The 13,089-nt window shown below is 34.2% G+C and overlaps 1 pseudogene; it reads left to right on the top strand.

The window, feature by feature from the left end:
• Nucleotides 1-4,259: 4,259 nt before the first annotated feature.
• Nucleotides 4,260-4,732, top strand: LOC141693420 (SKP1-like protein 20; annotated as a pseudogene).
• Nucleotides 4,733-13,089: the final 8,357 nt, after the last annotated feature.

The raw sequence follows: 13,089 nt of genomic DNA on the forward strand, positions 1-13,089 counted from the left end.
CCGACGGATACCCGATCCGAAACCCAAAATTTTGGATTTATCGAACTCAAAATATTGCTGAAAATGAATTCGAGTGATTTAGGTTGTAATCCAGATTCGACTCGTAAATTAGGGATGGCAAAATAATTCAATCCGACGGATACCCGATCCGAAACCCAAAAGTTTGGATTTACCGAACCCGATTTTTTGGATTTGGATATGGATTTAATTTTTAAACCCGAAATTTTTTGAATTTGGATTTGGATATTAGGTATACCGACCTGAAACCGGTCCGAAATCTGAAACTCTGTCTGAACCCGATCCGAATCCAAAACCCGAATTATTATATATATATATATATATATATATATATATTATATATATATTATATTAGAATTTTACATATTATAGATTATAATATTATATATATACATTATACATATTATTATATAATTTTTAGAACATATATTTTATATTTATGTTAAAAATAACTAATTATAAAGTTTAATGAAATACAATTATTCAATCATTTAAATGAGTGATAAGGTTTATAAAGTTAATAAAACATCTTTTAGTAATAAATCTAAACAACTGGGTATCAATTGAGTTGATTTTTTAAATATTAGCTATGCAATTAATGATGTGGTGGAGTGGTTGAAGATGACACGTTATAACTCTTTCCTTACAAGTAGTGTGTTCGATCCCAAGTACTTGCAATATCAATAATTATACAAATTTTCAGATTTCGGGTTCGGGTATGAATATCCAATTCAAAAAAAATCAGGTTTCGGGATCCGAAATCCGATGGATCGGGTTCGGATATTCATTTTCGGGTATTTTTCGGATTCGGGTCGGATTCGGGTATGGATAAAATTTCTGGGTTTGGATATGGATTCTGCAATACCCGACCCGATCCAACCCAATCCGACCCGATTGTCATCCCTATTATAGATCAAGAATATAATTTATATTCGTATAAAAAATGAGCGATTTTTTTATTTTTAAATGAATATCAAGTCGAATCTCATCATTATGATATTCAGTTATATTTTTATAAAATAGTTCGAATAATTTTAGTATAGTTGAATAAGTATTTTTTAAAATTGTTGATTATATTCATAATATATATTACATGTCACACATATATATATTTAAATAATATTCTACAAATTGATCACAAATTAGTTTTGTAATTATTTATGTGAGTATTCTTCATTTTTCTAATATCATTTTATACAAATATGAACCAGAATATATAAAAATGAATAATTTGGTACTTAATCGAGTCTAACCAAATCAAATTTCGAATCGAATATGAGCGAAGTCTAAAAATTTAAGTTTGAATTCGGCCCGAATTCAAACTAGTATTCATGAATTCAAGCCAAATCTGATCATTTTACTGTTCGAACATATTCGACTAGTTTTCACCCCTCCATTTGAATTTTCAAGCTCAACCTGAACTGTCTAAACTATTCAAAAACTATATTCAAAACTATCTCCAAACCTTGCACCACACTATTTAAAATATTATTCAAATGAAAAAATAAAAAATAAAAATTATTAATCATATTGTACACATATTGATTCCCATACAATGGCTATAATAATTCATAAAAAAACGTACATGTAACTCAAAATAACTTATAAATATAAAAATTAAATATATAATTATTAAATGGGTATAACCGTAGCAATTATAATATTTCTATTGTACCCTTAGCTATTCTTTTGTTTAAACATGTAATGGCATTAAAAACACTTTTTACAAAAATAGGTTCGCAAGCTCTCATCTAAAAATTACCAATTTTACTAATTAATCATTAAAAGCTAAGTTATCAATTCAATTTTAGAATTTGAATAATTAATACATATTTTTCTTAAACATATATATTAAGCTTCATGATTTAAACAGTATTATATATTTTTAAATATGTTCGATTTGTAATTTGATTTATAATCATTTTGATTAATTATCAATTATCCGATTAATTCAATTAATTTTGCTTTCCGTATTTTAGAACTTGCAAGTGGATTACGTTGAAACTTGAAAGTCGGCAAATTAAAGTTTAAAGTTGCGCTAATATTTACTTTCATTTTTTTGACGAGAAAATAGAATTACTCCATTAAATCAGCCAACAAAATGGAACATAAATTGACACGGACAGACCCCTATCAAAAACTCGACCTGGAAATGAACACGACTCCCTCGCTAAGAAGTGAGCAGCCGTGTTAGCAGATCGTCTAATAAAAAATAAAACGATGTTTGAATCTTTAAGTATCTTTCGACAACCCATAATAACCTTATCGAAAGGAGATAACATTGGAACCTTACTCCTTATTGCTTGAACTACTGTCAGACAATCTGATTCCACAACTACATTATCCCATCAATTTATTTTTTACCAACTCAAAACTTCTTTAACCGCAATAGCTTCTGCAAACTCTGGATTTGCATACCCCTGATAATGCTTTGATCGCCCTATAATCACTTTACCCTCCCAATCTCGAGCCAACATTCCAACGCCATAAGATGAGGATTCGGAAAAAGTTGTTGCATCAACAGATATCTTGACTATATTCTTTTGTGGCTTTGCCCAGTTACATGCTCCATCCCCTTCCTCTACGAACTGAAATAGAGCCTTTGTAGAAATTTTCTGAGCTTTTGTCCATTCTGCAAGATACTGCTTCGTCGAGTTAACTACTTCATAAACTGAAGACCTGACCTTATTCCATACAATATTATTCCTGGCTTTCCATATACTCCAACACAACGTAATAATTTATGCATATTCATCGTTTCTTGAAATTCCCGTAACTTTATCCAGCCATTCTGCAAAAAATTCAATCCTTGTATCTACCCATACGAGACCTTTATCTCCCCAACACTGCGTTGCGAAGGGACATTTAACGAGAGCATGCAGAGTGGTCTCCTCTTCTCCATTATAAATTGAGCATATTCTATTGACACGGACATGTTTTTCGTGAAGAGCATTGAGCGTAGGTAAGCACTGTACAAGAGCACGCCAAATCATATTTAAAACCTTGGGAGGAGCTTTGATTTGCCACACTCTGCGCCATAAGGTATCATTATCAGTATTTACTTTCATTTAATCAAGTCTGAAATGGTAAATAAGAAAATAGATAAAATAAAATGAGGGGTGCTAAATACAATAATATTTTACTCAATGCAATAATGAAAATTACCTTTATAACCCTGTAATTTTAAATGATTAGCTCCTTATTCAAGGTATTGACTATTGATGATATTCAACAGCTAACAACATCATTTTTTAGAACAAAGTCAAAAATTTAACTTTGAATAAAACATCACTACACTTTTATTCATCTATTTTTTCAAAAAAAAAAATACATTTCAAATTTTGGTTTAGCGGTTATTATTAATATAGTCTAATATATTGACTTAGGTAAATACTTAAATTGCTATTTTGAAGTTTTAAATACACAATTAAGCATATTGATTGAAAATTTTACATATACTCATAATAAACTTTTAATTTATGTTCAATTTTTTATTACTAATTTACATAAAAAAATTAAATGAGTATTTATCCATTACAATTATTTTTTATAATTTCCCCACCAAAAAGTATAAAATTACATATTAACGCATTCAAATTAAATTAAAAAATCATATAATATTAAAAAGAAATTGTGACGCACGTTTAAACTAGTTTACGCGAGTAAAATTTCTTTTTACTAATCCGCACAATCACTTTCTTAATTAATCACACATGAATTGCTTAAAGGGACAAGAGTTAATCACTACACCAACTTTTTGCTCCAAAGATTGCACTTTGGTTAAATAAAATTATGGATAAATCAACTTTTGAAAACTCTCTCTCGGGCGATTCACGTAACTGTCGTCATCATCTTCAACTTTTCCTGCACTGCTAATTCATATCTACTACTGCAAGATCAAGATCAAGGTCACCGGTGATAGTTACATTGGTTATTTATTGTATCTACTGATTTACATAACGTGCATAATAAATGCTTTTATTTGCATTGTGCAAATGAGAGTCAAACTAGTAATATATGCTAACTCCGCGTAACAAAAATTTACTACATTTAGCAATTACGCATTTAGCAATTACGATTAAAATTCTCTTAGTATTCAACTCTATTTTATTTTTCTATATAAACCTCGCAACCCCCAACGCAAATCCTCACAACAGCTCACAAGTTAGGGTTTTCATTATTCTCTCTTAAGCCCTATGCATAACATATACATTCTTTACCTCTCTCTACAATCAATCTCAATGTCTTCTGAATCAAAGATGATCGTGTTGAGGAGTTCAGATAACGAGATTTTCGAGGTAGAAGAAGCTGTGGCTGTCGAGTCTCAGACAATCAAGCACATGATTGATGATGACTGTGCCAACACAACTATTCCTCTTCCTAATGTAAGCAGTAGTATCCAGGTAAGGTTATTGAGTATTGTAAGAAAAATGTTACGTCTGATGACGAGACTAACAAGACTGTTAAGGATGATGAAGTGAAGAAGTTTGATGCGGAGTTTGTGAAGGTTAAGCAGACTTTTCTATTTGATCTTATTTTGGCTGCAAATTATCTCAACATCAAGAGCCTTTTGGACTTGACATGCCAAACTGTAGCTGATATGATCAAGGGGTAGTCGTCCGAGGAGATCAGGAAGACTTTCAACATCAAGAAGGACTTCACTCCTGAGGAAGAAGCGGGGGTTTGTAGGGAGAATGCTTGGGCCTTTGAATGAACATACCATGGAAGATTGATAAAGCGTCAATATTGGCTTATGACATACTCACTCTCACTCCACTCAAGTCAACAGATCAAGTCAAGTTAAAGCTGACTTACATCAGTCAACAGATTCAAGGGCATAATAGTCTTTTCAGTCTAGAATGTTAGTTAGTCGGTAACAGAATTCATTATGTTACATTCTGTTAGATAAATAGTTTAATCTTTTTCTCATTTCTACATACTTGAAACTTGCTCATTCAAGATGAGATTTGTGAGAGATACAGTAGATTAAATTCAGGAATTAGTAGTTAAATTGTGCGCTGTGTGAATGTGTAAAGAATGGTGTTCAAACTGATTGTTCAAGCTTTAGATGAAGAACATTTATCCTTGTGTTAGGTCACACACAATATAGAAGGGGGGTTGAATACAGTGTATAGCACAATCAAATCGAATTCAAAGAACACAAGTAACGGAAAATAAACTTTATTAAACTCTGTTACAATGTGGAACTGTCCTCTCTCAGTGATGAACAAATATCACGAGAGCTTCTAGGGTTACAATGAATAATATTCTCGATTATAACAATACTTATAGTGTAAACCCTATGTTTGTGTTTATATATTACACAGTTACAAGATAATCGCTAATTGATATGGAATATAATCCTGCTTCCTAAAATATATCAATCAGTTATCTTTTCTTTCGAGTATTCTATTCTTCATAGAATTCCTTCTTCATGCATATCTCTTCTTACGTTTGTCTTGATCTTCTTTCCTTTCAATCAGCCGCCTTCCTTATCTGAAAGTTTCATTTAAGTCCTGATATTATCTCCTAATAAATATCTCCTGAACCTTAAGTACTGATAACTTAAGTTCTGACTTCAGTATAAGTGTTGATATTCAGTTAAGTACTGATTTGTCCCGTTTAAGTAAGATCTGAAAAACTAAACACAAATCATATCAGACATGACATTATCAAATATATCTAACAATCTCCCCCAACTTGTAAATTAGCATAATATACAAGTTCAACAGATATTTGATGATGTCAAAAACATCAAGTACAAATGCATGAGAATTTGACTAGATAACAACTTACAGTCCTTAAAGCTTTACCAACTTTAACTTCTGATAACAACTTCAGTCTGTACATATCAGAATTTGAGCAGTTGTAGATCTTGACTTGGCTTCACTTTCTGATCTCTTCGATATCAGGAGTTGTTCTGAGATAGTTCTTTAACATCTCTCAGCATATCTGAGTTCATCAATCATTCTCCTTTTAGCATCTTTAAGCTCTGCAGTATCTTCACCAGTTTGGAAGATAGCATATCTGAGATCATTAATTTTTGCTTTTCTCAACTCCTGATCTAGTCTGATGACATAGGCTTTGTCAAACTCTAGATTGAATTCAAGTCCCTTAATATCAAGATATGTTCTGATCTTTGCAGTATTAGGCTTCATATCAACAATATCACCCTTGTGATCTCTGTACTTGGGACAATATGTGCTTTCAGACTTTACAGAATAGAGCTTCTTCTGTCTTTGAATTTGAGTCTTCAAACAATTTGCAGCACTTTCTGTCAATCTGTCCTTCACTTGAAGTAAGAATAAAACATGTTCTAGTTCCTTAAAATACTTCAGTGATATAGCATTTTCCCTTATGTGGTAAACCCTTCCATCTGTCATGAAATATAACAAGATGTGTTCTTTCAAGAAGGTATGGTAGACCATCTGTACAGATTCAAGTTGATTCAATCTTTCAGGAGTTGCTCCAATACCTGGTTCACTTAAGGAAGTTGGATCATTGGTTGTGTTCTGCACTCTTCTTTCATCAGCACTACCCAATCCAGATTTATCTCTTGCTTCATTTCCAGTAACCACTCTTGCTTCAAAACCACTTGCTGCAGTCTTCAAAGGTTGAGTCTGTTTGGCTTTAGTGAATCCTGGTAGGAGTAACTTTGAGGATTTAACATGAGCAACGTCAGAGGTTTCCTTTGACTTATCTTCTGATATCAAGTCAACTTGAGCTATGTCGGAGGTTGCTTGCTTCATTGTTATATCAGAACTAACTATATCTTGACTCTGAACAACTTGAGCCATGTCAGAGGCTGTCTTAGAAATCTTCCTTGAAGTCAGAGTAAGATTAGCATTTTCATCAGAAATTTCTTCATCCATAGGAGGCACATATACCTTTATAGGTTCACCAACTTTTTCTTTGCCCTTGGACCTTGGATCTATCTGCAATTGTGATTTAGCCTTAGTTGCCTCAGGATTTACCCTTTCTTTTATCACAATGCCTTTGGTCTTAGGAAGTTTCTTTTTAACAACAGAAGCTTCAGATTTGGAGTTGACTTTTTCTAACTTAAGTCTAGATTCTTCTTCCATTAGACTCTCAAAGTCCATTCCTGGATTTTCTTTCAGAAATAACTGTCCTGAAATTTCTTCATCAAGTTCCAACAATTCATTAGAACTTATCCTTTTACCAGTATCAGAAGTTATTCTTCTCCCAGTATCAGAACTTGTTCTATGACTTGTAGTTCCAGTTCTACTTGATGAGAGACCTCCACCTTGACCATGACCTCCGCCCATTCCAGAGTTTCCCGGGTCATTACCATCATCCTTTTTCTTCAGTGTCGGTTTGCATTTGGACTTAATTACTTTCTCCCCCTTTTTTGCATCAGCAGGTAAAAGAAGAGAGAGAAGCAATTCCACTGAGGATTGGATCTCATTGAGTTGAGTTTGTTGAGAAGTTTGATTTTTCAAAATTTCATCAATCCGAGACTGTTGCTTCTCTTGGGTTTGCTCAATGTTGGTAATTTTGTCAAAAGAAGGTTGGAAAAACCTTTTTTGTCCAACTTGACAAATGTATCTTGCTGAATTAAGGATTATTGAATCTTGTCCACCTTGGCCCGAGTTACAGATTGTTGACCTTGAAGGTGCCTTGTACTAAGTGCAGTAACTCTCAGCTGTGTCTTGAAATCATTATTGACTAGCATCTCATCAGCTTTTGCCAAGTGCTCAGCAAGAATCTTTTCAGTAGGAACAAAGGTAACTGTGTTCCACTCCTTAGTCCACTCCTGTCCTCTAGTAGTTTCACTCCAAGGTACTGGTGCTGCCCCTGTAATAAACTTTTTGACTATCTCAGCTTTTGAAGTAACTTGTAGAGGTGCATGTCCAGAAGGACCAACTGCATCAGCATCTATATTTGTAGCAGCATTACCAGTAACTTCATTATTATCAGCATCAGAACTTATAGAATCAACATCAGCAGCATCCTCTGATAAAAGAACGGTATGAGAAGCTATGGAGGCTTCAACATCATCCTCTAAGGGCTGATCTCCAACTAAGTTCTGATCAACATCCATATTCTGATGCTCACCTAAAATCTGATCTTCAGTATCTAGATGCAGAGAAGGTGTTGTAGGCAATTCTGGATTAAAATCAGCATCAGGAATTGGTGTTGTTGATGGAGGGACTTGGGTTGATGGAGCTTCTAATTACAAAACCTGAGGCACTTTCAAGTTATGTATGTCAAATTCATCACTTGGCCCCTGGTTATCAGCATGTACTGGAGATACTGGTGGTGTGGGAATGTGAGTTATTTCTTGCACATGTGTTGGAGAGAGATGAGTTGCATGAAGGTCTGGATCAGCACTACGAGAATTGTGAGCTTCAACAGGGTCTTGTGAGATCAGAGATTCGTGACCCCTTCCTTATCTGCTGCTTCCATTCCTTTACCAGAATCTTCAGGCCTTTTTGCCAATGATTTGAATCTTTTAGCTTTTAAGGAGGCTGTATGAGCTATATCATCAGAATTACGCTTTCTAAGCCTTTTTAGGGGCCTAGAACTCCCAATATCAACATCCTTCTGAGAAGAGACCTTCTCAGCTTCTAAAACAACAGGTTCTGATACAGGAACCTGTTCCTCAACATCTGATTCATCTCGCAGAATGAATCTCCTTCTCTTCTGTTGTGTCTGAGGTACTTTCTTAGTCCTCTTAGATTTGGAAGATGAAGGCTGCACTGTAGGATCTAAAGGTTGAGATTGAGAAGTTTATAGTGGTTGAGTAGAGGTGGTAGGTGCTGATGGATGAGGTTCAGATGGTTGAACATCAGGATATAGTGCAGTGTACTTAACGGGATCATAGGTGATTAAGGCTTGTTTAACAGATAAAGGAATTAAGAGGGGTCTTAACACAGCCTTCTTATTATCAGTAGATAATAAGTCAGTAAAAGCTCTTTTAGCTATTCTGAATGATGAAATTAGTTCACTAGCATTTCGAGGCTTATTATCACAACAAAAACTATAGATAAACTGACAGAATCTAGCAAAATAGACAGTAGATCTATCTTTATTCATTCTGTCCCCAATAAATTCAATGTTCCGACTTTATACCTGGATCTAAGACAACACTTGCATAGTCAAAATCAGTTTGATTTATGAGAGTATACCCGATTTGTTGGCTGAATATGGGAATTGCATCAAAATTTGAACATTTGTTTGCAAAAGTCTTGGTTATGCAGTCAAAGAAGAAACTCAATTCCCTCCTTATGAAAGATCTCTTCAACTGGCCCAGCTTTTCCAATGTCTTCTCATATCCCAGACTGGCCATCATGTTTTGAAGAACTGGCTCTTCAACAGTAGAATAAACACAGTTCTTAGGTAGCTGCAGTGCTTGTCGAACCGTAGACAATGTCACAACATATTCATCCTCCCATGATGAAAAAATAATACTTGGGGACCCGTGAACACCACTATCATCGTATACACCACTTCTCCAGAACTCCAGTACTTGAGTACCAGAGACTGCGTCGGGTTCGGTCAGAGCATACCCAATATCAGAACTAACAAGAAAGTCTTGAATGAAGTGAAGTTCGGATGAGGCTTCTAACTTGCTAAGAATAGCCGAGAAGTTATTATGAACACACTTGGATCCATAAAAAATTATTTCCTTGGGTGCCATGAGAAATTAGTGAGAAAAATTGGTTGCCTGTAAGGTGTTTGATAAAATGTCTGTATGAAAAATCGTCAGTAGATGAGAGAGAATAAAAGTAAAATGAGAGATATAAGATATGAAAGTAAATAAAAGATTTTACAATCTTGGCTCTCTTTTACTTATACACGGTAGAAAAAGTAACCGTTGAGACACCTGTCAGACATGCATGAGTAAAAATTAATTAATGGGCACGGGTATTCAGTAATCATTACTTAGCACATGCAGTTTTTCAAGGAAAAACCGTTCCACTTACCAAGTTATCCCATTAATCAAGGACATTCAGTTTTATTTTAAAATTTAAAACTGTTCCCACTTAATAAATTATTATAACTGCTTTACAAATATTCTGAAAAATTATGACCAATGAGAGAATGACCATTAATAAACCAAGTAAACAAATACTGCCACGTCAGAATCCGAACTTGATTTGTATCAGAGCTAAAAAGGTCATCAGAATATTGTTAATGTCAGGATTTAAAATGTTATCAGAATATCAAACGACTCAGAGACAAAATCTTTCATAAAGATAAAATTTCATTAATATATTGAGCAAATATATTTCATGAAATTTAAATTACATGCTTAAAATTACAAGATTGTCCTAAGCTACAAATCCTAACATCAACAACTTTATTCCCAATCTAAGAAGACTGACAAAGCTGACGGTGAAGAGAAACAGATAGCTGAAATTATTTCTTTTTCCTACTCTCAACAAAAAGAACAGCAAGACGAATGATTCGCTCCTGCTGTCGGAGAGCTTCTTTCCGTTCCTCTTCCAGACGCTCAAGATGGCAATGATAGTTCATGTAGAAGAACAAGAGGTCTGTGAGAACCTCTTGGGGAACTGAGTCCCAGATATCATCAGGAATGGCAGTGACATACCACTCGTGCCTCCACTCAGTACAGCTCAACGCGGTAGTGAAAGTGTCATAGTTCAGAACTAAATTGAACTGAACCGTGTTTTTGATGAAATTTTTTTGAGAGAAAATGAGAGATGTGTTGGCTGGAGTGAGGTGTTGGTTTATATAGCCACTAGAATACCAAGAGACGCATGGAAAATTAAATGGTTACAGGTAGAAATAATTTTACCTCGTCTCCCTAGACTGATGAGAATAATGACAGCCATTGGAAGTTTAAAACAGGATTTAATGCGCATACGAAACAAGTAAAAATTACTGTGCATAGACGAGTACCACTAACCCAAATTATGTTGACTGTTAATATCTCACCCAAACATATTTTGATTTTAAATAAGACTGTTTCAGATTTTAACCACAAATAAGTCAAGTAAAGAATCAGAGTTTAATTTCAGAACTTAGACTTATATCAGAACTTAACAGTCATCAGAACATGATTTCTTAAATCGAAAAGTAAATGCCTATTTCTGTAATTCTTCACACAAATTCTGATTTCATTTCTTCAGAACTTAATCATCAGAACTTCCATCAGAACTTGTCCTCGGAATTTATGCAACTGACACTTAAACTGTTAAACTAAAAGAACATTTATCACCACAGTAATTTTCATCATTCATATGGAGTGTATGTGTGTGCAGTAAGCTTAATATCAGATAAAGATTAAAGTCTGATTCACTTCAGTACATCTTAGAAATAAGACATAACTAAGAACTTTACTCAAAATCTGTCATGAATCTGAAGTCTACTTTAGAATGAGTTCATGCATGAGTCCACCTCAACTGTTTTGTGCTCATTTTATATATCTTTTGAAATTCCATTTTACAGTGGCTTTTTAGTGTAAGTGAGTCACGACTGTTTATCAGAATTTATGCTATCATCAGAGTATTTCTCCAGTAACCATAGAGTGTGAAAAGTCACCAAGAAAATATTTATTTTGCTTTTATGATGCATTTTACTTAATACCAGCAATGCACTTGGATCATCCCTTCCACAATTTTACTCTAGATCTCAAAGGAGTACCTGATTTTTATTTCCTTTCCTTTTCTTTTTCTTTTGATAAGTGAGGCTTATCAGCACTTAGTACATCCACCAGATTTACGAACATCATAACTTAACAGATAAGAAGCATTATTCTAGTTTGTGACTTAGTAATAAGATAGACAAAGTAAACTTAACTAAGCTCAATATCAGAATTTGCTTGTGATAAGAGATTTCCACATAAACAATTACTTCAAACATGGGACTTTAGTATATTAAAGACTACTAGGTCAGCATCTTAGCACAGTTATCCTCATTGGATTGAATAGTCACAGAAACATTCATATCACTATCAGAGTTTAGAAATTCACATCAGACAACAATCAGTACTTAAGCAATTTTCAATTAAGCACAGAATACACAAAGATAGTGATATCTGTAAATACTGATCATAAAATCTGATGCATCAGAATAAAAAACTAAGTAGATTTAGAGAAAGAACCTGAAACCATTCCAAGTTCATTTACCAATCTTGTAAAAGTAGCTTCACATAGTGGTTTTGTGAATATATCTGCTAGTTGTTGATCTGTTGGAACAAAGTGCAATTCCACTGTACCTTCATCCACATGTTCCCTTATGAAGTGGTACCCAATGCCGATGTGCTTTGTCATTGAGTGTTGAACTGGATTACCTGTCATAGCAATAGCACTTTGATTATCACAGTAAATAGGGATTTTAAAATATGTTAACCCATAATCCAGTAACTGATTCTTCATCCAAAGAATCCGTGCACAACAACTTCCTGCAGCAATGTACTCTGGTTCTGTAGTTGATGTGGAAATTGAATTTTGTTTCTTGCTAAACCAAGAAACCAATCTGCCTCCAAGAAATTGGCAGCTTCCACTTGTGCTTTTCCTATCAATTTTGCATCCTGCAAAATCTGCATCTGAGTAACCTATTAGTTTAAAGTTTGATTCTCTAGGATACCACAATCCCAGATCAGCTATTCCCTTTAGATATTTGAAAGTTCTTTTCACAGCTGTTAAGTGAGGTTCTCTTGGATCTGCTTGAAATCTTGCACAAAGACAGGTAGCATACTTGATATCAGGTCTACGAGCAGTTAGATAGAGTAGAGATCCAATCATACCTCTGTAATCAGTAATATCTACTGATATACCAGTATCCTTATCCAATTTTGTTGCAGTGGCCATGAGAGTGGATGCACTTGAACAATCTTGCATTCCAAATTTCTTGAGCAAATTTCTGGTGTACTTGGATTGAAAAATAAAAGTTCCTTCTTCATTCTGCTTGACTTGAAGGCCCAGAAAATAGCTAAGTTCCCCCATCATACTCATTTGATATCTTGACTGCATCAGTCTGGCAAACTTCTTGCAAAGTCTGTCATTTGTAGAACCAAAAATGATATCATCAACATATATTTGCACCAGAAGTAAGTCATTTCCATGGTTGAGGTAGAACAGT

This window comes from Apium graveolens, chromosome 10 (genome assembly GCF_009905375.1).
Source record: "Apium graveolens cultivar Ventura chromosome 10, ASM990537v1, whole genome shotgun sequence".
NCBI lineage: Eukaryota > Viridiplantae > Streptophyta > Magnoliopsida > Apiales > Apiaceae > Apium > Apium graveolens.